The sequence below is a fragment of the Grus americana genome, chromosome 1, assembly GCF_028858705.1.
Source record: "Grus americana isolate bGruAme1 chromosome 1, bGruAme1.mat, whole genome shotgun sequence".
In the NCBI taxonomy this organism is placed as follows: domain Eukaryota; kingdom Metazoa; phylum Chordata; class Aves; order Gruiformes; family Gruidae; genus Grus; species Grus americana.
The window spans coordinates 116,175,426-116,203,315 of NC_072852.1; the positions used below are offsets into that span (position 1 = coordinate 116,175,426).

The 27,890-nt window shown below is 46.2% G+C and overlaps 1 protein-coding gene across 11 annotated transcripts in view; it reads right to left on the reverse strand.

The window, feature by feature from the left end:
• The window catches only part of TIAM1 (TIAM Rac1 associated GEF 1), a 191,008-nt gene that overhangs the window by 151,221 nt on the left and 11,897 nt on the right, over positions 1-27,890 (reverse strand). For 4 of the 11 annotated variants that reach the window (XM_054839318.1, XM_054839258.1, XM_054839294.1 and 1 more), the window contains exon 2: positions 2,835-3,174. The exons of the other annotated variants lie outside the window; for them this stretch is intronic. The gene's annotated coding sequence lies outside the window, so the exon portion shown is untranslated. The remainder of the gene's footprint in view (positions 1-2,834; positions 3,175-27,890) is intronic. 11 annotated transcript variants of the gene reach the window in all.

Genomic DNA, 27,890 nt, shown 5'->3' on the forward strand with positions numbered 1-27,890 from the left:
CTTATTCATCCAAGTGTACTCCCTTAAGTGTCTCCAAAAAATCTAAGATAGGTAATGTGCTTAGTTTCTTCCTTATTTTCCCCTCCCTGCAACGTTTTAATCAAAACGCACCAGCCAGCCACATCCAGCAGACGCAGGGCAGATGGGAACAGCACCGCTTTGTACAGATTGCGCTCAGCCAGTCACATCAGCGGAGTACAGCCTGAACCAATACTCCCCCTTCCCTCCCCAAATCCTGACCTCTGCTACTCGGAGGTCTCTGACTTGGGGATGCCAGAGGGCAAGAAATCCCGCTTCTGTGCAACAAGACATTGTTAAAGGGAAAATTCCTCGAGGGTTTTTTTTTTTTTCCTAAATCCTTGACAAGGAGATCTCTGTGTGTATGGCCCACAGCAAAAATAACCCTACGCCTACCAAAATCAAACAGGAATTTACTGACCAGCTCTCACACGCTGCAGGCTGTCCTGTGACCATGTAACACCTTTTCTATTTTAGTTTTGCTTAAGTACAGGAGGAAGGAAAGCAAAATTAGTAAAAACATGTTTAACTAATAACTGGAAACTTTCTGCTAAACTAATTAGAGCGCTATATTTGGGTAGAGGTGCGCTACAGCTTCCCAGGACATGGTAACCAACCAAACATAACCCACCATCGGCTCCTGGCAGGATCAGCTGCTCGGCTGCGGCAGCACGCATCTGTTAGTGCTGGCAATTTACAACTGGAAAGTATTAGGGAGGGCTGATTAATTGCTACAATATGAAATTTCCATGCCTTCGTTTTACATTAGCAGCTTCGCAGTTAGCAAAAAACCTGAGGGAAAATCATAAAAGGGGAGGAGTGGGGGGAGGAGAAAGCAGCCCCTCTCAGACATGTCCAGGGCCAGGGGCATCCTCGGAGGATGCTCCCTTTTCAGCAGGGCTTCAGCTTTCATCAGAAACAAACGAGGCCTCCACACTTTCAGGCTGCACAGAAAATGCCATGGGTGGGAGCTGACACAGCAACGTCCTCCAGAGCCCCCGGACAGCCCCAGTGCCCCTCTCCACTGTGGAGGAGGCTGACTGGGCCAGTGCCCTGGGGACATGCAGCACTGCCGAGGGACCACAGTGGCCACAAGATGGATGGCAGTAACACCATCCATCCTCTTTCCCCACCTCCCTCCACTTCTTCCCCCCCAAAAAGGAGCAGTGAGGGTTACGCAGTGACCCCAAGGCTGGAAACCTCTTGTTTCGCATGCTCCTTCTCTGCCCAGCCCCTGGTGCCACGCGTAGGGACCAGCCACCTTAAAAAGTGGGGACCGTCAAGAGCCACCTCCGCCTTACCAGGGTGCAGGAGCAGGCCCAAGCACACACACCTGAATGGGCATGGGGGTCAGTGACAGCCATGGGAAAATCCCCAATCCTTTGTCAGAGGACAAGCTCATCACCAGCCCAAGGTGCAGGGACACACTGCACGCAGACGCCGGTGTCGCAGGCTTCCCACTGAGATGCTGAGGTCCGACCTGTCAGTACAGGGGCAATTGGCACCCGCTGCTGAAGTGGGAATTAGGAAACCCCACTATATCTTGCTCCCCGGATGGAGCAAAGCAAGACAACGGCTTTGTTGTCACCTCCCCTGCATCCCTTCCTCTCCCCTCCGCACGCAGGCAGCGGGCTTATTTCCAACAGGCTTTGCAATACGAACTCAGACGAACAAAAGAACAAAAACTCTCGCCCCCTCCCTCCGGAGGAGAGGGGATAATTCAGAGTTCAGTCTGCCACTCCACTGCTAGCTGGCGCCGCCGCTGCCAGTGCTGCGCGGGCCGCCGAGCGCCGGGTAATTTCACACGCCATATGTGCAGCAATCGGGAAGCGCCGAGAGCACAGGGCTGGAGGAGCAGTCACTGCCTGCAAATCAACGGTGCTACGGGGAGGGAGAAGCAGCAAAACAATATCCACAAGTAAGCTGTCACATGCAGTCTTTCCAAGGTGACGTAAAGCCCCTGGACATGCTCCCAGTCCAATGTGAAAGGCGCGTGGACACGGCACACTTCAGCATCACCCAGCTGCACATACAGTGCCGCTAGCAGTGATAAACCCAAAGCGTGGCATCTTCCCCCAACACCATGCGACCCACGGGCAGGAGGTTGGGGGCCAGCATGCCATGCGGTGACAGGCAAGGTCAGGTCAACAGACCCATGGACAGTGCACACATGGCTGGTTGCACGCCATGCACCTGGCTGAGCCAAACATCTCTGCCCCGTCCCCCCAGCGTACAGCCGTACCCCTGGGATCTCTGCTGCCAGCTGGGAAACCCTCCGGCACGTTTCTGGGGTTGCCATTGGCAAAGTCCCACACTGGGCAGGAGAGCAGGGTGCAGGCAGAACGGCCCTCAGCAGGCGTCAGTGATGCACACACTGGGCGCAAGAGATGAGTATCCTCTTGCCTGGAAGGAGAAACCCCCTCCTTGCAAGGAGCTCCACTGGTGGAAATAGAGCATTGCCAAGCTTCAGGTATCAAAACCTTGAGGTCTACTTTACACCTGGGGTTTTCCAAGGGGTTTTGGTTATTTTTTTTTAACAGCTGCTGGGTCCATGTGACAAATTTTAAGCAAGCGAGACTCAAATCCTCATAATTAAAGAGGCACAGAAATGGGAGGAACGGACAATGACACGACAGACACCCACACACTTAAACTGTAAAAACTAAGAGGTAGAACAGCACAGAAGTTCTTGTCCCAGAAGTAGCTTTTATTTTTTTCTTTCCTGAAAACACCTCAGTCACTGAAGAAAGAAAAAGAAAAGAAAAGAAAAAAGAAGTGAAGGTTTAAAAACATGGTCTGACATCATTTGTACTCACCTTGGCAAGATCTCTTATTTTTCAAAGGTCTAACAGCTTCTAGGTGAATATAGCAGCTCCGGAAAGAGAGTTTGACAGTACTATCTGCAGAGAGATACTGTGAAAGCAGAAGGTCGGAGTTTTTCTCTGTGTAGTCCCACTAACAGATTTTGGCCTTCACAGTTCCTCCAGTTGGCTTCTCCTTAGCAGAGGGGTCTGGAGAGCAGTTGCATGTCGGCTCTGGGACGAGCACAGGAAGCCTCTCTGGGGACCTGGGCTCCAGCAATCGGGGGTGCAGGGCTGATGCACCAAACAGCTGTGCCCCGTGTTGAGCCTTGCCACCAGGTACCAGCACGGTCCCCTGCACGAAGAGCAAACACAGAGCTGACAAGTGCAGCCTTCAGCTACAGTGCGGCATTTTGCTTGTGTTTTATGTAACCATTTATGACTGTTATTCAATTATGAAGGAGAGCTTACCATGGAAACTGCAAGGAGGTGTTTTGTTTAAGATACAGCGCACACTTTTTAAGTAAGAGCTGTTAATCTCTAATACGCAAACATCTGAACGGCATTCAAGGTTTCACATTTAGATGCGTTTCCCAGAGGATGGCCAGTCCTACTTGGAGGCTATGAACCGCACGGCACACTTTAAAACAAATAATTTTTACAACTTTCCTCCCTAAAGCTAAAAAGCCAGGTGAAACGGAGGAATGGATCCGTTCTTTCATGTGGCCATTGTAGGATTCGTTGGGAAATGCCATTTTCCACTGAGGTCCCATGGGATTGTTGTGGCTTAGCAGGCTGCCAGCCTACATCAACCCCCCAAACTGCTAAGCCTCAGGGACCGGTCCCAGTCCTATAAGGCCCACAGTCAGTCAGTAAGTGACCTAGTAATCCAATTAGGCAGCAACACAGGCTGTCTAAAGAAATAAAACAAAAGGAAATAGGGAAGGGAAAAGTAACAGGAAAGAAATTGTGCCTAAAGCCAAGCATATCCTCATTACTCCCCTAATCTGAAGCTGCAAGGAGGAGCTTAGCTGGGTGCCCAGCGCCTGGGAGGGGGACACAACAACCTACGGAAAGCCCAGCTCACATCCCAGCCTAGACCCCCCCTCGGCATCAAACACGAGAGCTGCTCGCTGGGTGTATGGAAGACCAGGCAGCAAAGAGACAGTCCTCTCTAGCCAGCCTCGTCAGTAAAGCTTGGCATGAATTCTCCAACCTGTTCTAGCTATTTAATGCACTTCTCTGGCTTTTGTAGCACCACATTCAGCCATCGCCAGGTATTCCGAGTGCGTTATCCAGAAAACCACATGGCCGCAAAGGGACAGGGGAGGGACACCAAGATTATGCCTTCTGAAGACAGCTGAATGGCAGAGGCTGCTCCTGCGAGCGCTCTCTCGAGGTGCCCACCCCCAGCTGCCTGGCCCCGATGAGTACCCCACGCTTTTCAGAGGATGCCCCACGTCTAGCACGAATGTGAGCAAACCACCCGTTCAGCTTTAAAGGTCAGACCCCTGGGAAGAGAAGGGAAATGCAATTTTGCAAGGCACTGTGAAAAACACTGCAACTGCAAGAAGGGGATTTCTGGTTAAAACAAATGTTTAAACTGCTGGTGGTTTCACAAACCTAAGAAATGAGCACAGTGAAAGTTTTAAAAACACATTTTAAGCAACTTCCTAGCTGAGCACTGGCTTCTGCTGGGCAGTAAGACAATTACAACTCAAACACAAAGCAAGAGATCTCAGCCACTGATGGATTTGTTTGTGGGTGTGAAAGCTCAAAAGCACAAAAACTATCACATCAGCAACAAAATGAAAGAAAAAAAAAGCCTTATAAATGCTATTGCTATGGAAAATATTAACATTTTTAATAGGAAAGTAAACATAAGGCTTGTTCTATATGATGATAACTATCAGCATGTCAGGTTTTTTTATGGTTTCTCCATTATCATAACAAAAGCGTGCAGAGTATCTTGGTTGAACTGCAGAAGTGCATAACATCCCAACTTCTTAGACATAATTTTGCAAACAAGAAGTGATGAGGATGCACTTCTACTGCTGATTTCTTTTATGAGTAACTTGAACAGCACTTTAAGTCTGCAGAGAGATGCAGTTATTTTATCAGGATGGACCTGCAATCCAAGATCAAAGTTTGAAAGCAAGATAGGTTAAGGAGCTGGGCATCCATCTCTGCCTTAGAAAAACACTTCTCCTGAATATTAGCATAAAGGCTTTGCTTTTGCTACGTATTCTTTGACACGACACTGCACGGCATCATCTATCAATGATGCATTGCCTCTTGGTAGCTGTTTGTCATGCTACAAAACTTTGGCTAAGTGTGGCCAGGCTCTGTTTTGAGACAGAACCACCGTCGTGCTGGTCCAGCTACTACGCCAGGGGCTCCTCTGGACCAGAGAAGACTCGAGGGTAGCCAAATTGCCCTCCCCGGCCAAGGCCAGACACGGAGCAGCTGAAGCCCATACCAGCCCAGCCACAGGCAGGTTTCTCCACCCCAGTGGTGCCCCAGCATGGGTACAACTCTCGGGGGCTCCTCTGTGCCCCAGCACTAGGGGTTGCCCAGCAGTAGCAGAGGCAGCGCCAGCTTCCCACGCGTCGGGGAGCATGGGCCCCGGCATGCAGGGCGGCCCTGAAACGTGTTCCTGCATGTCCCCCGCTGCGGGCAGTGGCAGGCAGGGAGGGATGAGGCGCCCGAGACCCGAGCGAGCAGATCTCAAACACTGCGAGTTCGCCCGAGCCGCCAGGCAGCGTTCGTAACGTCGGCTATGCAGGTCTAGAGAGCGACCAGTTTTGCAGCAAACAAAATATTTTTCTACCCTCTCCATGGACGATTAGCAATGCAAGCCTGAAACGTCAAAAACCAATTCTTAATTACTGAAGTCAGCACTTAATGACTCCAATTATATTTCCACTGATTTCTGAAAATTGGATTCTCCACTACACTTGCTGTGTTTTAAATTAGTTTCTTACCTCATTCACAGTAATTATACTTTGACAAACCAAATTAAAATACAGTTCAGATTTCTAAGATCCTACTTAAAAATAGTGGGGATTTAATAACAAAAAATTTCTTAAGCCTACCACCATCCACATTTTTCATCGCCCTCCCTTCAGGGCACAGGAATGCAGGGGGCTAAAAGATGAGCGAGATGCAAAGGACAGTATTTTGTTAAAATACTGTAGCAGCAGTGTTTTAGTAGTAGGAAACTGTTTTAGTTCTGTGATAGAAACTCACTGTCTTATCCTCCCCACCCCTGTATCACAGAAATTAGCCTCTCCTTTCATCCTAAAAACCAACAAAAGTTACTCTTCTCAGGCTCACCATCACCAGTACTGCAGAGGACTCCAGCAATGTGCACTTATCGGGAGGGAATACATTTCTCACTTAAAACTAACAGCTCTCTATATCTAACCTGTATGCTGAGACCCCAGTACCAAGACCTACCATCAAAACATGCCAATGGGATAAGCATGGCTTCTGCAGGATGCAGTTGTACCCATTTGGGGGATTCCTACCCTTTATTAGGGAATTATTTTCAAGTTCCTGTTGGCAATTAATATTAGAAATGGAAAAGGAGAGGAGACTAGACAGCATATTTCAAGAAACTAAGCAACCAATGAAAAGAATGCATAAAACCCACAGTATTTTAGGGAAGGCCTCTACATGCATTTGCTTCATATGATACAGTGATTTCTCCAAAAAGGATGCCCCTCCATACATTTTTTCCTGAAAGAGGAAGGAAAATCCACTAATAGCCCCTAATCCCTTTACCAAACTCAAAACTAGAACATCCGAAGCACACACCCTCACATTGCAGCAGCCTGGCAATAGCCATGGGAGCTGTCAAGTATCCACAGTAACTATGGCAAAGCCAAGGTGCCCACGCCAGCACTGCAGGCAGCATCGTAGCTTAGGCAATACAGTCACAGAAGTGTGTCTCAGCACCTGGACAAATTAATCCTATTCCCTGCAGGACTAGAGCCAGCTACCTGGCACTGCATCTCCAAGGACAGGCAGGCATTACACTGCCTGGGAGGTTAGTACACTGAGCAACTAAGCCAGCCCCGAAGTTAGCTAATGGTAAATTTAAAAAAAAAAAAATTTCAGGTTTCTGAAGGATCACAACTGCCCCAAAGGAGCAACGACAACAAGTCCGAAGCAGCCTGGACCAATGTGGCGTGCCATCCTCTAGCTCCTTATGGCAAAGAGGTAAGGCATTGTAAAGGCCCCACCAGCTCAACTACAACTAGAGAGAGATACAAAGCAAAATGTCTGCATGTACTCGATAGTGTTAACTCAAGAGGATACAGATTTACAGGGTCGCATTTTCACTTCAGCATAGGGATATAATATGCTGCTGTCACAGCTACCTTTTTGCAATAATAACTTTTCATTATGTTTGTTTCTGCTTTATTTTTATTCTCATCTTTTGCAGATACCCATTACTCAGCAGTGGTTGTTGGATTTTATGTTCACATATGGTTTAAAAAGGTGGCTGTTTAATGTTTCCTATATGTAAATAACTACATGCTGTTCCAGTCCCTGCTGTGCAAGTGAAGGAACAATTAGATTATAGATCTCAAATACAGAAATACGTCGAGTTGGTTTTCATCTAGAAATCTATTAGAGCTTACTTGGGGTTACATTCTCTATCTTCCCTTTTACCCACGAATTCCCACTGCTTTTAATGAGTACGTAAAGCAACCAGCAATGGGCAAAAATAGCCCAAAAAGCAGGACTCCAGTAGAGCAGTCAGCAGCCCGGGTGCAGCCCTCTCGCAGGCATCCCTCTGCCTGGAGGCAGGGCTTTCACCACCGCCAGTGCAAAGCCGAATCCAGCGTAGCAGCGCCAAGGGGCCCCAGGTGCCGAGGATGCCTGGGGAACCCCCCCACGGCCAGGCAGAGAGCAGGGGGCCTGGGGAAAGGCCACACGGGTTAACACGGCAAGCCCTGTCGCCACCCACACCGGTGCTCCGTGCGAGCGGGAGCCTCCACACAGGGAGCTGGCTTCGCCACCATGGGACAACGCACGCAAAGAGCAGTGCAGCAAAGCAGCAGGGGCAAACACCTGCATTTTAAATGATTCTGCTTTTACTTCATTTGTGGCATAACCCTAGTGCTGCTACTAGAAATGAACGCATGTTTTTCAGTGTAATTTATCATCTTTTTAATACAGCTAATAGTATTTGTTTCAAATCAAAGCGCCCATGCCAAGCACATTAAAATCATTTTTATTTTTCAAAATGAACATCATGAGAGCCAGAAGCAACATTAACATAACCACTAACATTTCCAGCTTGTTTGGTATCAGAAACCAGCACATAGAATAATCTTTTGAACTTTCCAAGGTGGAGAAAAACTCTTTAAGTAGATAAAGAGGAGATACGTAATTGGTTGTTCAGCTGGTCTCCTTTCCTTGCTGAGCCACGACATACTGCAGGAACCGTTCCAGCTCCCTGCCACCCCCAGCCCTGATGCTCCCAGGCCTTTCAGTGCAAGGGAAGAAAGGCAGATATCAAGTAAGGATCCTGTAGCCGCAGGTAAATGGGCAGCAGACCTTTCATCACAAGCACTCCCAGACAGCCCACGCTGCAAGCCACAAAGTGCTTGTCCAACAAAAAACTGGGCCTGTACCGCAGAAGATGGAAAGCCTTAATAAAACTATGATGTACCACTGAAAGCAAGGAGGAAACAAGGCAGGCAGCAGTGGCAGTGTCCAATTCCTTTCCAATAAAGAGGGAGTTTGTTGGGTTAAAACTCCTGTCTCATCCTAGCGGGGCGAGCACACAACTGGCTTTCGTGCACAAGCACGGGGCAGTGAGCAGCGATCGCTGTCAACTCAATCCGACAGCAAAATTGCCCAAGTGTATCAGTACCGCTGCAAACAGATGAAAGCACTCCCCATGCAAACACCTGCCTCAGGTAGGTGGGTGTAGAAATGAATCTCTGGTGGCAAATAAACAAGTAAAACCAGAAAAAGCCTCAGAAGGCAGAAATTAAGACACTAATCAAGAAGCCAGGAAGGGAAGAAAAAAAAAAATCTTTGGCCTATGGAAGCAGGCAGTAGACAGCCTGAAACTGAGTATTAATTCAATTTATACAAATGTAGTGCAAACTATCAAGTTTGGGCACAGTCTTTCTGTAGTTAGGAGACACTGGAGTGACTGCAACAGCTACAGGATTCAAGATACTCCAAATCAACACTGCAGTACAAGGACAAGAGGAACCCCAAAGTTGCTCAGGTTTGCCTTCTTCCATCCCCATCACACCCCCACACTCTCTCAGTATACTAATAAGGAATCCTCGCCCAAATCCAGTCCCAGTAACTGGTTTCTGCTGACCCAAAGTTACTCTGCAGCTCTAACAACAGATGGATCTTATTTCCTAACCTAGCAGCCTCTGTTCTGTAGCATTGCTCTGCATATTAATGATCTTTAATGACACCCTGAAAGCATCTGCAAAGTCTCAAGTATGGATTTTACCACTTAGTCTGAAGCCATAAATAGGCGACGATGGTAAAGTATGTTTAATGATCAAAACCAAGAAAGGAAAGCATTCATTAAGACATCTTCTTACTCATGTGGAAAGGGGCATTAAGATGATTTTTCTCCTGGATCAGTGGTGGCAGGTGAGTAAGGTGATGAGTAATATTAGCCTGAAAGGGATCTTTTAAAAATAAATATTTTTTTTTTTTAAGTTGTCAGGGAATAAGCCCATTCAGTGGAAGCAGGAAGAAAAAAAAAAAAACAGGAAAAAAAAAGGTCAAGGGAGTGAAGGAAAAGAGCTGCCCACTTGCCCATGACATTGTCAGCTTTGGACAGTGATGGAAGATTAGTCCTTAGGAATATAAATCACCTCCAGTCAGGGCTTCTGGAATTCAGTGCTTCCCGTGACTGCTGAAGAGGCAGTGTCAGCTGATCCTTATTTCTCAAATTTGGGATGACAACTGGGGTGGGATAAGGCTGAAAAGAAGGGTTAATTAAACAAAGAAGCAAGTAGGCAAGAGCCTTTAGAAATTGATTAGACAATGAAAGTAAATTACTTGGCAAAACAAGCTTGATTTCACTGCCAGAGTTATAAAAACATCTAAGAGATGGAGTGCGGTTTTAATGATTGATATTCTCACTGTATGTTCCTGCAGAAATGATAAATACTGGGACATTTATTGGGGTAAATGAAATCACAACCCAGTCACCTCCTTTTCTGCTCTGTGAAAGGAGGAAAAGCTGCCAAGGATCTCTTCATCCAGAAACCAAAGCATCACCAAGGACTTAGGAAAATTATCATGTCGCCAAAATAAGGCTCAGAAAAATATATTCATCAAGCTCATGTGGCATTTGTTATTTCCTTGCTTGGAGGAACAGTGCATCAACATTCAGATAAGTGACCAAAACCAGAAACCCACCTTTCCTCCTCATTTCTGCTCTATAGCTAGACTCTGCATTTTCCATTCTCCCATGCAGATCTATTTCTGTTTGGGAAGTCACATGGCCAGGGGAAGGCCCAGAGCCTTGGAAAAAAGTGTATGTAAAACATAGATCATGCCTATGTTGCTCATCCCATTGTTACTTAATACTTTTTTCTAATATACCGGTAAAGAAAAGAGGCTTCAGTCCAATTTCATAACACCAAAATCTTGAATCATCATGTTCATGAGGTCAGAACTACGACTGGTATAAATTTACTTACCACCACCATAAATCCCAGCATTGTAACACTGAAATATTCCAGCCGTCAGAGCAGCGATGTTGCAGACTGCCCTGCATTTTTAACCTCAATTGTATGTAATTGTTAATCACTGACCCATTCTCCAGCAGCCCTTGGCAGGAGCAGGTTGCTAAGCGACCTGTTTTTGCTCCAGATACTTTTTTAAGCTAGTTTAGAAATGGCCAAAAGTCAACAAAGTGAGTATTGAGACTATTGTTGACAGATCTGAGGTGGACACGCGAGTGTAGGAAGCAAGTGAGACTGACCCTCACCTCTACTGAAAGCATAATAATGCCCAGTGCCACTTTGCTACATATGAAAACCCTTTAAAGAAGCCTTGCTGCAGCCCTGACACAGCTCCCACACCTCCTGACCTGCAATATTAATTGCCTCCTGCTTCTGAACGAACTCCCGTGCAATTGTCAGGAGGAGAAGATAGAGATAAAGAGCAAGACCTCCCAGCATGGCTTATGTTCACCTTCCGGGGGAACTGTACCCGCATCTCTGAGGTGTAATGGCTGTAACCCAGAATGGCCAACAGCAGACACCCCACCGTGCCCCCCTACCAGCCCCACAGGGGTGGTGAGCCCAAATGCTGGCAGCTCACAGAGCCTACAGGTGACAGGCAACATCCTCCAGATCAGCGCTTGCAGGCACCCGAAGGACCGCACCGAACACGAAGAGACAGAAACATACACAGGGTTTTATTAGGGAAAAAAACCCACACTGTTCTTAGAAAGCTAATGGGAATATAATGACTCTCCCAGACAGAAGTGCAGGGACTTTCTACAGACCAATGATTCGAAATAATCAGGTAGAATTAATCAAGTAAAGGGTAGAAATTGTCCAGTCTGTGTTTCTGCATCCGTGTTGTCCCACAGCCTTCCCTTCCCAGCTCCCCTGTCAGCAGGTACACTGGCACGCACACCCTGCTGGTGCCCAACCATGGGCCTGATGAGCGGCACATCAGGCAGCCAAATTATTTCTGCTGCTCCCTTCAACAGGCTGGGGCTCTTGCTCCCACGAGGCTGCCATGCTCCTTGGGATTTGTGGGGACGGACCTTTTCATCCTTCTGACAAACTAGCTTGGGAGGGACATGGATGGCACGGGGAGGACTGAACACTGTCCTGTCTCTCAGTCATCTGAGACTCAGGTCTTTTTTTCCCTCCCCTTTATTTTTTTCTTTTTTTTTTTTTGTTTTTAAACTGAAAAAGAGCAACACTTACTGTGCTATGTCATCTCAAAGAAACATGTCCTCATCTCGGTATTTTACTCATGTATCACCATCTCATTAACAACCACTATGGTATGTCATTATTAGTTATAGAAACTTGATTTTTGCCCTATAGAAATGAGTGATTAAAATGCTACGTATTTAAATAGAAGCAAGACGGAGCAAACAAATTGTCAAGGAGGAACTGGAAAAGTTGCAAGATTCAGGAGGAACATGCAGACAGGAAAGCTCCAAAGTTGTGCTTTTTCTGCCTTGTTGTTTTTTGGTTTGTTTTTTTAATATAAGCTACTAGTGTAGGTTATAATAGCAACCATAGTTATTAGTGTAACTAGTGTTAGACCTTTATGATTAGGTTCACAAAGCAGCTGAACAATTCAGTACAAGAAGCTGTGGCTATATGCCAGAGCGGATACTCAAGTAGCTGAACATGTCTTGTTTTCAGAACAGGCTGTGTATCCGTTCAATACATTTATGCAAACATGTCCTTTATTTTTTTTTTTTTTTTAAACTTTAAGAAAACTTTAAGAACAGCCCAGCCCAACAAATACTGGGGTAAACACACACAAAACCAGTAAAGGCTTCCAGCTTGTGCCTCTCTTACCGTCAGGAATCTTCACCAAAAGTAGCATGGGCTACAATACCAATGTTTTAGGAGTAACACAGATGGGTGAAAGAACAATATAAGCTATATTTTGTAAAGAAGGAGAAAGATTTGGACAACCAGATGATTGCCAGGGACAACACGTGCAAAAGAAGCAGAGATGTATGAGGATCAAGAGGTCAGAGTAAAACAGAGGGATCCAGAGCAGAGTACCCACCAAATGGAGCTGGCAGGCATCGCTTGCTAGGGCTCTGGCCAGACACGCAACAGGGCAAAGGGACAGAAATGGGGCTCCTCGTCGCCAACTCTTCCCCCTGACCAGCATCCCTCCTCCTGCTGGGTGGGCCAGGGCAATGGGGAGACTGATGGGGAAGTCCTCTGACTTGGCCCCCATCTTCATCATCGGTGAATTTTCACCACCCCCCCCCGCCCAGAGCACCAGCTGAAGCCTACAGGCAGGGATGTGTAGTGCATCAACCTACGCCACCGCGTTCACCTACACGTTCTGCAAACACTTGGCATTTGTTTCACTTAGCCTCTGTTTTATAACCCTGTGAAAGAAATGCTATGAAATTATTAGCTTGGAAAAAAAATGATTAAGCATGAAGAAGTCATATAAAACCAAGGGGCCTCACAAGTAACTTGACCGCTTCTGTTTAGGCTATATTTTGATAGTTTGTTATAAAGGACTTAAAACCTCAACCCAGCTTGCCTTTGCTGCTGCTCTCAGGGTCCAAGGGAGCTGTTTATGGCACTTAGTGACGCTAAAGCCAGTTATGCAGCATAAAGCTTTGTCACTGCCTTGTCAATCACTCCAAGCAACATGATACCATCACCTCCAGCTGACCCCTGGAAGTTAAGTATTGTTTCATGAAAAAATACTGAAGCTTGTTGATGGCAATCTGCCCTCCAGACAGACAGACCTTGCGCAACACCCAGCGGGATTGCTAACTGGAGATAAATACCTACAGCTCATGGGAAGGTGACGAGCCAGAAACACAAAACCAGTGTCTTTGGTAAGGCTGCTGGGATTAAACAATAACATTTCCACAGGTTCTGCAGAGGAAGAGCTAGAGACGACCCAGAGTTGGAAAGTTTGCCAAATAAAACTGCTAGGAGCTGGATTGCTCACTGTTCACTTTTGCAAGAAAAGCTTCTAGGAAAAGAAAACAAACCCCTTTCGGTTCTAGAAGTGCCTGGAGTACAAAACCTGGACTCAGCTCCATACCCTGCCTGTCCCAGAGAATAAAAAGGATCGGGTGGGGAGAGCAGAAGGACAGTGCAGTATGTGTGTGCATGCAGGCATCAAACAGGTACGGCTGCTCGGGAGCCAGGAGACAGACAGCAGAAGTAATTTTAGGCCCACTGGCCTCTGCAGAACAATAACCAAAGGAAAAAAAGGAACTGTGAAGAGCTCCAAAATGCAAAACACTTCTTGGAGGGAGAGGGCTATTTGAATAGCACCTGATAAATGTTGCAGTTGTTAAATGATTGATGCCCTCAGGCATCAAGCAACTGGCCTAGAGCCAAAAGCAGAGGTGACTGCTGAGATCACTGCAAGTTTTGCCTATATGGAGGCCTGAGGACCAAGCCTAAAAGTTTCAACGAACTCTATGATCCCTAAAGAAAGAAGAAGAAAAGGAAAAAAAGAAGAAGAAAAAAGCACAGAAACAAACAACCAGAGCTGATCTGCACAGTGCTCTACTCCATTGGACAGGAAGCAAATCCAACCATGCATAAAATATCACAATATGCATTTGGAACCAAGTTCCTATTTCATCAGACCTATTAAAACCAACCATCAAGGGGAGCCTCCACCTACTCAACACAAGCAAGCACCAGGCAATTGAGTATGCTGGGGATTTGGGGGAGCGGAGAAGGCAAGCAGGAGCTCTCACGAGAGAGAGTAGAAAATTAAGAGTGCCCAAGACAACTTCCACAGCGCAGTGGACAGAGGTACATGGTACTCCAGGTGTCTCAGGCTGGTCAAAGCCCACGCTGTTGCCAGAGATGACAACTCCTTCTTCTATCTACACCCCACGTGCTGGACCTTGCCTTCTGCAGTCCTGGGTGCTCCTGCACCCATGCAACTCAGGGTGTGCAGGTAAAGGTGAACCCTTGGTGAAAATCAACCCTACCGAGAGTGGTTTCAAGCAGACTGGCTCTCTGGACACCTCACTACATGGTCACTATAGCATTTTCCTTGTCCTACCCCTTGTCCCAGCCTCCCCAGCATGTCAGGGGATGGAAATACTCCTCCTTCTCCTCCCACCCCATGTTGCAGGGATGCACATGGGGCAGCACTTCTGTGCTGAATCCCTTCTGGTAAAGCAGCCTCACGTTTCCACAGAGCCATTAATCCATCACCCTTCAGCTCTAAAATTCATACAAATTATTTTATTCATAATTAGTTAAGGTCTCTACATGTGGAAATTAAATTACCATCTACAGTGTAAAAGGAGATAGCACAGAAAAACCTAGATAGCAGCAACAGCTCTCTCCTCTGCATGAATCAGGAGGACATGTGGGGGTGGGGCTATCTGGCAGTAGCTTTACAGATTTCAGCGTCTTTGAAAAGATGCTCAGGCCCAGGCACAAGAGACCTCTGTGTCTGAGGTGCCAAATTAATCCCAAATCTCAGGTGCCCCTGAACTCTGGTCCCAATAATCCCCTGGTCTCTTGCGTTAGGAGCACACTTGCAGGACAGCTAAAAACCCGGCATTTCTTTTATCCCTTGGTTCCTCTGCAGGAAAACAAGCTGCTTGAAGCACAAAAGAGCTGCTCCTCATCATATGTATTTAGACTCACCTTTCCATTCAAATCAGGCTGCAGCAAAAGAAAGAACATACAGGGAAACAGATGGCCCTGCACTGAACACAAGGCATAATTCACTTGAGGGGCTGAGAGTCAGGGAGGGAGATGAGATGAGCAAGCTGCAGATCAACACCACCATTGAATTCAGCCTTGTAGTTACAGCAGAGCCCTGCTGTAAATACTATAATGCATACTACAGCCATGAACATTTTCTCATCAACTCAGAAGAAAAAGATTCTGGACAGTTTTTTTTCTTCCTGTTTCAATGGCAAAGCGGCATCTGAATCAGTGATGAGGATGATAACAGTTTCAAAGGCAACCTCCTCCCATCCCCGATAGCCCATTGATGCAGTTAGTATCAGAAGCCATTACAAGAGTAGAAGGATCTTTTTTCCTTATATTCAGCTACTAGTTTGCCCAATTGCAAAGGGAAATTTAGGCTGAGACAGATGTAGGGAGATAGTCTGCATACAGTTACTCAAAGAGACCAGGAAACAGACGTGTCCCAAGACATTACCATACTCAGCCAGGCAGCCAGATTGCAGAAAGGGTAATAGCCATGTTGAAATTAAGCAAAGAAGAAAAGGTTAATATACATGACCTTTCTGATTCTGCGCAGCCAAAAATATCAATGCACAAACTACAGGAAAGTTTTAGGGCTACATCCACCACCACTACCACCACCACCCCCGCTGAGCACCCTCACGTCTTGCTGAAGTCAGCGGGGGCTGAGTTGATGCCTGCGCTAAAAGTATGCACAACTTTTTCTGACAGAGGGAACAGGAGGAGGCTCCTTGCAGTACCCTACAGGAGCCTTTGAGGATCAGTTCTTCGCTTGGCAAGACAAAAACCACCAAGCCAAGTAAGAGCACAGGCATGTCTGTTGCTGAAAAAGCAGGCTCGGAAAAGATTGAGAATGTGGATAGCAAGAACAAGAAGAACTGCTCTGTCTGGTCGCTCTTCCTCGTGCGCCCATCTCTGTGAACCCACTGTCTTTGTGAATCCAACCAACTGGTAAGTCCCCTTCTGCTGCTGACGCACGAAGGATGCAAAACCTCAATTAAGGATCCATGTCTCACAGGCTGTCGTAATTCATGCCTTTAGCTCTGTAGGACCCCAGGTCAATTCCTGATGGGTAGCTGCTCCATAAACACAATTCAGAGGTTAGTGCTTCCAAAATGCCTACAGACGCACATAGTATATAATTGAGCACCAAAAGAAAGGCAACTATTGTGGAATAGTCAGTTTTTAAAACCGACTGTTTGTTTCTTGCAACATATCCATTAGATATAATGAAAACATAGTTACTTTTCCGTTTTCAGTTCAGGCTATTCCACATTGCATGGTTTAAGTCCTGCAGAGGCCAAGGCACAGGCTTGGCTTTACATATTTATGCATGGTCTATATTTACACACCATGAGCATAAGAGTTAAGCAGATGCCCAAATCTCAGCAGGACTGCAGTTGGTATTTTAGTGCCGTACCTAAAGGACCTTATCTCTGTATCTCCAGTACAATGTGGCTCTAGCGAGCTTGGTGACCACAGCGAAGCTGAATGAAGCTCCCGGTTTCCGGTTGGAATGAATGTAATTTTATACAAGAGGCAGCTCATATTGATGCCAGCATCAAGACACTATAAAATAAGGAGACAAGTGTGAAAAGTGAACAACTGAGGCATACCTCAAAAGGTGTAAACATCACTGTGACACTGAGGAAAGCAAAAAGCCCCTCCAGCGAAGACAGCTCTTATTATTTGTAGACATTTGTCCCCTTGAAGACCCCAAGAGTTGCAGCCCAGGCACCCCCATTGTACGAAGAGACCCCAGCCCCCTGTCTCCAGAGAGCCATCGTAGGCACGTGCTGTCCCTGCACCCCAGCCATGCAGGCAGATCCCTGCAGCGGCAGAGCTGGGCATGCCCGCCAGCAGTCCTCTTGCAAAGACTGCCTTAGCCCCTTCCTCAGCCAGGGACCCCAAACCAGCCTGCCTGCAGTCAGCACCGCTCTGTCTGCCCAGGGTATCTGCCTGCTCACAGGAGGCAGTGGGGAAGAAAGGAGACATTTCCACCCCTCCTTGCCAACACAGGTCTTTCTGCAAAACACTGTTGTGTGAAGCCTGGTTTAAATCAGACCTCGCTCCTGCAAAACACGTCCCCGCCTTCCATTCCCAGTGTGCAAACCTAATGGCCCAATGGAACTACTCACAAATACAGCCACACACTGACGTGCTGTACAGTCCTCAGACCTGCCACGGCACAGCGTAACCCTTCGAGATGCGCAAATAGTAAGCAACACGCAGAACACCCAGATTTTGTTTGCATGCTTGTTATTTCATTTAATACCAGATAATCCCAGCATGTGTGCTCCCATTTGCTCAGAGACCCACTGAACTCCCCCTGTTCAGTCTGAACGCAGAAATCGCAATGCCATCCTAATTTCTGCCCCAAGCTTTGGATGAGGTCCTCCAGAAGGAAGGGGACTGCAGCAGAGCTGCCTGCCTTCCAAATCAGAAAGCCAAAACCCAAAGACAATCCACCATTTCCAAGGAGCGCATACACAAACTGCTTGAGTAGGGTAGACAGGAAAAAAACAACTGCCTCATCAGTACTGCTTTTATTAGCGACAGGACCCAAAGCAGCAAAACTGCCTTCTGCGAACCACGCTCATCAAACCACGAGCGCATAACACATCGTAAATACCACTCTTCAGCTAGGGATCAAGCACTTTTCTTTCTAATGAGCCTTTCCAAACCAGAGCAAACAATAACCACAAAACAATTTCAAAGAATAATATTGGAAATTGCCAATTAGGTATATTAAAAAAAAGCTTCAAAGAAGAAAAAGAACTTCAACAAAGACACTAATTTTTACCCAGCTACAGACAGTACTTATTTAAGGGAAAACATTTTGCTGAAAAACATGTTTGTTTTAATTATTTAAGTCTGACTTCACATACAAACAAATCCAAGCTATGGAAAATGCCATACCTAGGCTTTTAAAATGGCAAGAGTCGAGCCAAAGAGAAGTCTGCACTACAGTAATTAACGTTTCTTTGCAATCTAAAAGGTATTTACCATTTGGTTTTGCCCACGGGAAATAAATGCTGTTGCAAAGTGATATAAAACACTGTTCCAGAGTAAAATCTGCCTCTGCCCTGTCCTCATTACTCCCTGGAAAAAAATCTCTGCATGCACGTGAACAGAAAGAAGTGGGTAACCCCATAAAGGCAGAGATGCTGCCCCTTCTCCCCTTCCCAGGCCGAGTACCACCTCTCTCTCAGAGCACCCACGAGAAGCCACGCAGCCCCTCGCTCCCCATGGGAGCGTTGCCTGCCACCCTTCATGCCAGGGCACCCAGTGGGGTGGCTGGGGGCAGCAGCAATGCTGTGGCTGGTCAAGCTCATGCCTCCTGTCATGGAGGTACCCAGGGCTGCCTTGGATGGCTTTTGGATACCCAGCGTGGGTCCGCTGCCCGCTCCCATGGGGACTGGCAGCAAAGCCAACACAGCTGCTCGTGGTGTGGCAGTGAGCAACAAGAGGTCATGCCAACACACCAGGAAAAGAAAAGATTGGAAATCACTTACCTCCAGTGCAGAAAACTGTCTTCAAGTATAAAAACTTCTTATTTCAGCTCCATTTCTATATAGTTGAAGCATCCCAAACTGCCTGAGGTTATCAGCACAAACAAACGTACAGAGACGTATTAAACGCATCAGCAGCTGGCCCAGTCAGATCTCTCAAAGCAATGCCAGTGCTGGCAGATTGAGTTGCTAACCTGACTACAAGTACCAGGATCTGAGGGAATTGGATGCAAAGGAAAAAAGAAAAATAAGATAGATGATAGTTAAGAAGCAAGCTCACCAGGCAATTAAAAAGAATATAAAAAAAAACTTATTCACATCAGAAAAAAAATCATCATCCAGGATATTCCATTCCATTAAGTTTTTAGCAGTGCTACCCATTCAAGTCAAATATCAGATAGAGAATTTGTACTTTTAGTCTTTTGAAACAAACATTCTTCCATAAAAAGGAGAACCAACCTTATAGCAATTCATTTGCAGTGAAAAAAAGAAAGGGATTCCCTCTCACACACAGCAAATTCAGTGGCAAAACTTATAAATATTGCAAACCTGTTCCAGCAATACATCTGATTTGAAAGGATCTCAGAAGCCAAGGCTTAAAACAAGCCATTAGAGTCAAATACTTTTGCAGCAAAGTGTTCAGAGGCAGCGTTTGGGGGGGGGGTTACATATTTTATTTCTTTTTCTCTCCAGTTTGTGACATTGTTACATCAAAAGCTTGATTTAAACCTCAAAGAGGAAAATACCAATAGAGACCCTGTTTAAGTGGCAGGAGGGGATTTTTGGACACCTCCATCAGGCAGCAGTCCTGGCAACAGAGCCAGGCTGCTTCCCCAGGGAAGATGCCAAAAGCTGCTTCTTTCAGTTAGATGCTCAGACGAACGCTCCTTGCTTTAAGACTCAGGGGTTAGTACTGATCTCCTTGCTCATAGCGCAGGAATTTAAGTCAGGAGGAGAACCTTTTCTCTAGCCCAACAAAGATTTGACATGAAGCACAGCCCAAATTCCCCCAGCTTTTAAATCATTTCTAAAGGGAATTCCCACAGCTGAGGAAGGGAGAGCAATAGCAATTCCATAAAGCTATGAGAGAGATGCAAAACAGAGCAACAACAACCCATCAAAGATATGTCCTGCTATTTCTGCACAAGCTAGTTTATAATAAAGAAAAAGGAAAAAAACAACCTGCTGCTTAAAATATTCTTTGGAGGTTACATAAAGGATGTTTTTAAAAAAAAAAAAAACCCTATTAATTCTTTGCTAAAAGGAAACATCCTGAATGAAGGTCCTAGGAAGAAAAAAAAAAATAAACTCATTAGACAATTACATACTATTTACTTAAGACTGCTGTGTTGAATGCACACAAGCAGTCTTTGGACAGGGTTTCCCCTGAACTTCCGAGTGTTCAACTCTTCTCCTCTTAACACTGAATAAAATAAATAAATAAAATTGGATACTGTATGCATGAGTAACTCCTGACTTAAAATATTTATGAAAGACTATTATCATTACCCCCGATGTGGGTCATCTGCAGTGCAAAGACATTCAGATCCACAGCACAAGCAGCAAGGACTAGAAAGATTGAGCATCAGAAGTGTTCTTTGCTACCTGGATCACTCATAATTGCCGGTAAGTCTCAAAGCTACCAGGCATCAAAGAAGAGTTTAAACAGTCACAACGGGTTGGTTTGACTGCAGGTTTCAGAGAGTAGTCTGCTCCCAAATGTTACCTTGTATTAAAGCATTCACACAAGTTAGATCAGGATAATTAAAACGAGCCAGAACAATCCTATTACGGCAAGGCTGCCTAGTTTCTCACACAGACAAGCTTAAATTCATACTTAATTAGCTAAGCTCAGTAGTGTCTTTCTAAGACCAACTTTCCAGAACCAAAGGGACCACCAGCTGCATTTTCAAAAGACAGTGCGGGCGAGGGGGAGGGGGCGCGGGGGGGGGGAATTTCCTTCTGTAGAAGAGGTCCCAACAAGACTCAGACTCTTGTCGGCCCCAAACCCCCTCGACAGCCATGGGGCCATGCAAACCCACATCAGCTGCAGGCGAGGCAAGAGGCTGCCTTTAGTCTCCTGTGCCCTTGCTGGGGCTGACTGTGACATCTGGAGCAGCAGCTGCATTCCAGGTACCACTAGAAGTTTCACTCACCGTGGCAGATAACAAAAGTACCCAGTATAAGCAGCTGACTCCCTTATTCTCATTATACAATACAATAGTGATCTTGCAGCCCCTGTCAGGGTCTTTACCTAGTACTGCAAGCAGTGCAACTGAACCGTGGGGCAGCAGCATCTTGTGATCCTCACAACCTCGTGGTTAGACTTCAATTTATTTTATTTATTAGTGTTTTCTTTATGAGACAGGGCTATTTGACGTGAAATGCTTAAGCACACTGGGTCTTCAGGTCACTAGCCCGACACCGCTTTAACACAAATAAATACTGAGAGTATGCCAGGTTACATTCACCTACAAAAAAACAACTAAAGGGACTACTTGAACAAAAGCAGCAGCAGGTTTACTTCATGCATCTGGAGTGGAAGCAGGTATTACAACTCAAGTACAAAGAGCCGTAAGTGGCAGCAGGACTCTGATAATGAGACAGGGAGATTAAAACAGACCCAAACATCAGAACAAACCTTTGAGGAATCTGAAGGGACCAAGCCAGGGTCTGACAATCACTTTGACATCATTGTGGCTTTAGCTATATAGATGGATGGATAGGTATCAGTGCTTACATTCTCTTGAGGATTTCTACAAGTTTTATCTTATTCTGTAAAAAGAAGTTACACAGAACGACTCTACTTTGCTTTTGAATGTCTTCTCTGCAACAAAGGCTACAGGTAGTTCAGTCTCCTCTGGCAATGCCACACACTTTCAGCCCCTGAAATTTAGAACATTTTTAAGTTAAATGAGAATGGGAAATTCAACATTTTAATCTTGGCTAGGAGGAACAGTATTTCAAATACAGAAAATATTCGCATGGGTTAACAAAAGACAAATTGATTCAATCTTTTCAAAAGCTTAGAAGGGTAGAAATTATCTTCTTCCATCAAGCACTACGGAAGCAATTTTAAAGGAAAGCATCCACTGACAAGAGACACTGCTATATCTAACTTGAAAGACAAGATTTAAGGCTAGATTAAGTTTTGTTGGCAAGCCAGAGGAACTCCATCAATATCAACTGTCCCACCCACTTACGCAAAGCCAGGACTTGTTTTATGGCGCCGCACAACGTGACCTCAGTTTTAAGCTTGTATTAGCTAGGAACAGCGTGTCCCACTGAAGCATTAAAGTCTATGGACTCAGCCAAATCTTCCATCTCGATATGCCACCAAGTCAAACCAGCAACAATTATCATCCTGGTCTTGAAATATGCAATAGCACATGCAAGAAATATGCTCCACTTGATCTGGGAGACAGATCAGAGCCTGACACTTCTTAATTCCTTTAGAAACACAGTCACCTTTAATGCCTAAAAAAAGAGGGTGTTCCAGCAGCATTCAGCTGTCAGCACTTAGGGTGAAGAAAAAAGTATCAATTTTCTTCCACAGGTATCTAAAGATTGGGAGGGAAGGGAACGTGCACCAGGAATCCCTGGAAGGAAAGCAATTAGCAGACGGGCTACACTGTGGAGGGAAGAGAGCGCCTCCTGCAAAAACAAGACTGGAAATGGCATAGTAGTGAATTACAGCAAAAACACACCCCACACCCCCCGCCCCCAACAAAACTTGTCCTGTATGTGTTGGTGCTTTCTTCTTACAGTGTCAGCCAGTGGCAAGCAGCAGCTCGGAGCACTGGCAAGCCAACTGGCAAGCAGCAGGTCGGGGCACCCCACAGCTTTGCCAAAGCCCAGCATGCACAGTACTGCACCCATGCTCTGGGGACAGCCCCGGGCATCCCCCACCCTTAACCCACAGGATGGGAGGGTGAGAGGCAAGTGACATTTCTCAACAAATATTATCTTCAAATTTCACGCTAGTTAAAATTCATCAGGCAGACATTCAGTGGCCAGATACTGCTATAGATCAGAGATTCATTCACTTGCCACAGTCAACTGCAGGGAAAAGAAAACAATCCACACACACACACAACTGCCTCTCCTTTCCTATATTTCTGGCATCTTCCTATTTTGTGTGGCTTGTGACACCACCAAGCAAAGGGAGAGCCCAAAGCAACCTGCAAACAAAAGAAGAAAAGCTGGTCTTTTCACAGGGATAAAAGGAGGTATAGTACCTGCCCCTGAAGTACAAACAGGTTCAGACACCTTCTCTTAGAAAGATAAAGAGCATTTCTCATACAATTCCTCCCACCATCTCAAGGAGGCTTTAAAGTACTCGGGAGAAGGAAGGATGTGCTGAGAGAAGACTGTATATTTGCATCAGACACTTTGATGGTATAAACACTTCTATGTACCCACATTTATTAAAGAGATGATTATGACTACCACGCATGAGTGAAAACAGAGAACAGGCCTCACCAAACACAGCATGCAACATGGGCGGTGGAGGAGGGCTCAGGACTCCAGACCTCTTGGGTGAGGGAAAGTCTTCTATAGCGTCACACTTGCACTGCTCTAACGCTAGCAGGTCCTTGGCAAGTGGAGGAGGAAAGGAGAGGGAAACGGGAAACTGGCATACAGAAACATGGTGAAATACCCTCCTCTGATATTTTTCAGGTTAAGACTGCACTTCAATAAATATCTAGGTAACATGAAGTGAAGATTAAGTGCACAAACATACTAGAAATGAAAAAAAAGTTTTTTTCTTATTTTCTGTAAAACTTGAGACTTGGACATCATCTTGGGACAACTTGTTCTTTCTATCCACAATGAGGAGAATTCAGAGTAGCCAGCCCAAGGTGGGTGAAGACAGTTGTAACTTCTTGTCTCCCCAAGAGCATTTTCATAATCACTTCAGAAACAAAGGTCATCTTAGCACCCGAAAACCTGACTAACAATACATTTAAAGCTAACACTAAGGAAATGGTGATGAAATTATTCCTTTTCACAAAGGCCAAGGCAGGCCTAGAAACAAAGCAAGTCGAGCACAGATTTTCTCCCCATCTCAGAAACACGTGCGCCCACATTGCGACCTGCTGCTGCTGGCTGATTTCCTTCACGCGGTTCAGCCTGATCGACCCTACTCTCCTCCTGACGTCTGTAGCTTGCTGTAATTGTACGACTGAGGTATCGGTCTTCTCTCACTAACTCCTACAGACTATATCCTGTACTCTCTTACTGCAGATTCAGCCCCAAGCAATTTTTGGTACAGCTCTCTAAAGGAAGCAGTTTCACCACTGAGGTACAACTGAGAGCAGAGACCAAGAAAATAATTTAGCGACATGGAGAGATGCTTAGCTTAGCAGATCAGCTAACGAGCACACTGGTGCTGGAAAAGCCACATGCAGATTTCAGGCAGGGGAACGCTCTTTGGTAACTTTCAAAATGCTTGACATCTCTTATTGCTTCCTTGGAAACCCTTCAAAAGTAGAAAAATTAAAGCAATTTCCAGCTTCAGCTTGAGAGAAGGTATGCATCCTTTTAAGGACAGCCACCAGCCCTAAAGAGAGACTTCTATCCGTCACAGACATTATGTTGAATCCTCATCATTTCCATCATTTCTTCCCCTCGTTTCAACATATGGCATGCTCTCAGCAGCTTCAGTAGATAGCATCCTTGCAGCCAAAAACCATATCTGTGTACATATAGGGCCACAGAATACAGATGTCTTCAGAAGATCCTCACACAGCAACAACACTGCAAGACTCCCCATGTTTGCAGCTGGATGCTGAAACGCCTCTTCAAATGAGCCTTTCCTGTTCAAGAGAAGCACTGAAACCCAGCAGAAGGTTTCCCAGCCCCAACACCTAAAGATTATCGGTGGCCCAGAGGGAAGCTGGATAAACAAGTCCCCCTCTGTGTGTGCATGCAGGGTGTGCTGGAGCAGAGGAGGCATGAGGCAAGAAAACTGCACATTCCTTCTGTCAACAAGGATTTGGGCAAATGTAAGAGAGCAACATTTACTATTATCGGTCATGAGTGAAAGACCCTGAAGACGTGTCAGACTTTGCTGACATAAACAAGCCTGCTCTTAGCCTACGGGCTGCATAGCTCAGAGACCATGCATCCATCTGACCTCCCATCCCTCACCCAGCTCTGCCTGCACCAGCAGCCCCAGTTCGCTGTCAGTCCTTTTTATCTGCCTGGTTGGCAGGCTCAGAACATCTCATCCTAAAGCAGGTTTGTACGCTTCCTCAAGCGGCCTCCTTCCCCCTCGCACACACCTGACGATCCACCTGGACCAGTGCTGTTACCCCATCTCACGTTACACGCGTATGCCTGCTTCACATTGCTGGTTGCAGCTCCCCAGCATCAAATCGAAGCTTTGGGAGCTCCCCCCAGGGCTGCTGTTTTTGCTGGCTGTCACGGACCATGGCCCTTGGGCTGTGCAAGCTGCTGAGCAGGATCCCCAGCCTGAGACACTCACATTATGCTGCTGCTCACTCCCTCTTGTGCTTGCCAAGAGGCACCATGCATGAGCTCTTCCCTCTCCTGTCCATCAAAAGAAGGAATAAATTACCTCCCGGCAGACTGAAACTCAGTTGTTCTCTGACTCCAGAGACCTCCAGCATCTGCAGCAGGAAAATCTCCCGAGGCATTTCATGTGCTGCCATTCCCAATTCTGCTACATGGTGATTTCCATTAGGGTGTCCTCACCTCCTCCACAGACCTCGGTTAGGATTTCAGCTTGCATGGATCCTGAGGGCTCTCTCTACTGGCAGCAAAACGGTGCTGCTGCTACTGCTGCCGACCCTTACATCATGCCAACAGGGCACAGCTCAAATTGTTCTAGAAAAATGGTCTTTTCTGTTTCTGGCACTGAGCTCCATCAATACCCTTCCCCCTCCCCCATCCAAAGGATGGAGCAAACAGGTCAGGCAAGATCCAGGCCCAAGGATGTCCTCCCACATTTCAAGTACAAGGAGCAACCTGAAGCATAATTTCACTTCCTCTCCTCCCATATTTCAAGATGATTTGGGTACTCTGCAGAAAAGTTATGGATTTGCTTCTACAGCTGCACCAAGCTGAAAGCTTGTTTTTAAGCACAAGTTTCAGTCGTCTTTGCTGCTGCCTCTCCTGCTCCCACTGCAGGACAAAAGGAGGCAACAGGCAAAGTGCTGACAAAAACAAAAGTCATTAAACTTGTAAGACTACTCCATTTGAACGGAACAGTCCCGGGCAAAGAGAGAGGAGATGTTACCCCGGCAAGCCCGTATTTCCTGTCTGAGCTCCACAGAAACAGAAAGCCAGATCAAGAACATGAACTAGAGGCCAGGGCCAGAAACAGCCACAGAAGCTCAGCAACAAGTAAGCAAGCATGCAAGCAAGTGTGCAAGCTCACCTGGCTGACATTTCAGGTGTCCAGCAGGAGGAAGAGCACTTGCAGAGGACTTGTTCTTCCTTTCAGCAGCAGTCTGCACTTGTCCCAACACACCTGCCTTACACAGACCTGTGCAAAACCAGGGAGGGCAGGAGAAGCCCTCCAGCATTTTGGGACCACGGCGGCAGCAGCCACAGTCACATCCATCCGCACAAGGAGGCTTCATGGGACTTGACTGACAGTTTAGTTCTCTAAAAATGTCAGTAAAACCAGAGCGTGCTATGGCTCAGATGGGGAACAGATAAGGGCCTACATGGGGTAGGGGTGAAGGGAAGGAGACCTCTCCCCACCACAAAAATGCAGACAGCTTATCTATCTTACCCTTGGGGGTCCCTTCTGAAGGCTGTTTTTCTTCTTTTCCAAGAAGGGAAAGGAGGAGGGAGTGTCTTTTGGCACTCTCAGTTAAAAAAAATAACAAACCACACAACAACAAAAAAAACCCACACCAACAAGACGACTTACTCTGCTGGCCAAACTTACAAGCATTTTTTCCAACCGCAATTCGCCCCATTTGCCTGCTCACTGTCCCCTAGCCTCTTTCACCCCCCAGACAAGGCTGTAGGTGGAGGACATCAGGGCAGAATCCACCCCGCAATGGGGAGAAAAGGCAAGGGAAGGGGATGATGTATGGGATCCCTCGGTTAGGTCAAGCATTTGGCTTCACAACTGCATCCAAACATCAAACAGGTATGTTTTTCTTCTTGGTTTAATTCAAGGGTGCCTATACTCTCAGCTTTTGTTTTAACAAGGTCTGCTTTGTTAAAAACAGAGTGTGTTTTCTAATTTAACATAGACAGAAACCAAGGTACAGCACAGGATGTTTTTGTCATTTCGGAAGACCTTATTTATATGTCATATATCCACAACCTCCAAGAAACTCACCTACCACACACACTCTAGCTACTGCTAATTGCACTTGCTCAGGGCCATTTTTATGGGAGGGCTCCCATACCAGCTTTCCCGTGTTTCTTTGCTGGATTTTGTTCCCTTTCTTTCAGTCCCTCCACTTTTCCACTGCTGGCAGGGGCTAGGTGCACTCGCATACAAAGACAGAATGACTGTCTGCTGGCAGACAAACAATTACAGAAAAGATACTGAGTTTCCTCAGTCAACCACCAGCCTTTGTCTGAAATCTTAAAATCTGCAAAATGCTTGTGAAGTGTTTTTTTCCATATCCGGCCTCTTCCTATAAGCTTGGAGCACCCTGTTTTTGGAGGCTTGTCCCACACCTCCCAGTCAAAGGGTGTCTATTTGTAGGGGCCAGGCCAACAGCTGAAGCCCAGCTCTTCTTCAGAGCATTGCCATGGGAGAACTGAGCAAGCAACCCTTACAGCCATCAGACCTTAACATCGTGCTACAGAGCCAGAAGCACGTTAACCACAGATGGCCCAAGCAAGCTGAAGTGAGTAATATAAGTATTGAACCACTAAGTGCCTCCATGATCACATGCTTCAGTGACTGTCTTCAGAAAGCCATGAATGCAACTATGGCCAAGCTTTTAACATCAAAATTAATCCATCCTTGACCTAAGGCACAAAAAAAAAAACCAAAACCAAAACCCACCCACACCATGGATTTGGTCATCAACTAAACTGATGACTGCTGGTCAACACCACCTGGGCCTTTCCTTGTCCCATCACAAGTCTCGCACATAACATACACCCATATAAGATGACAGCAC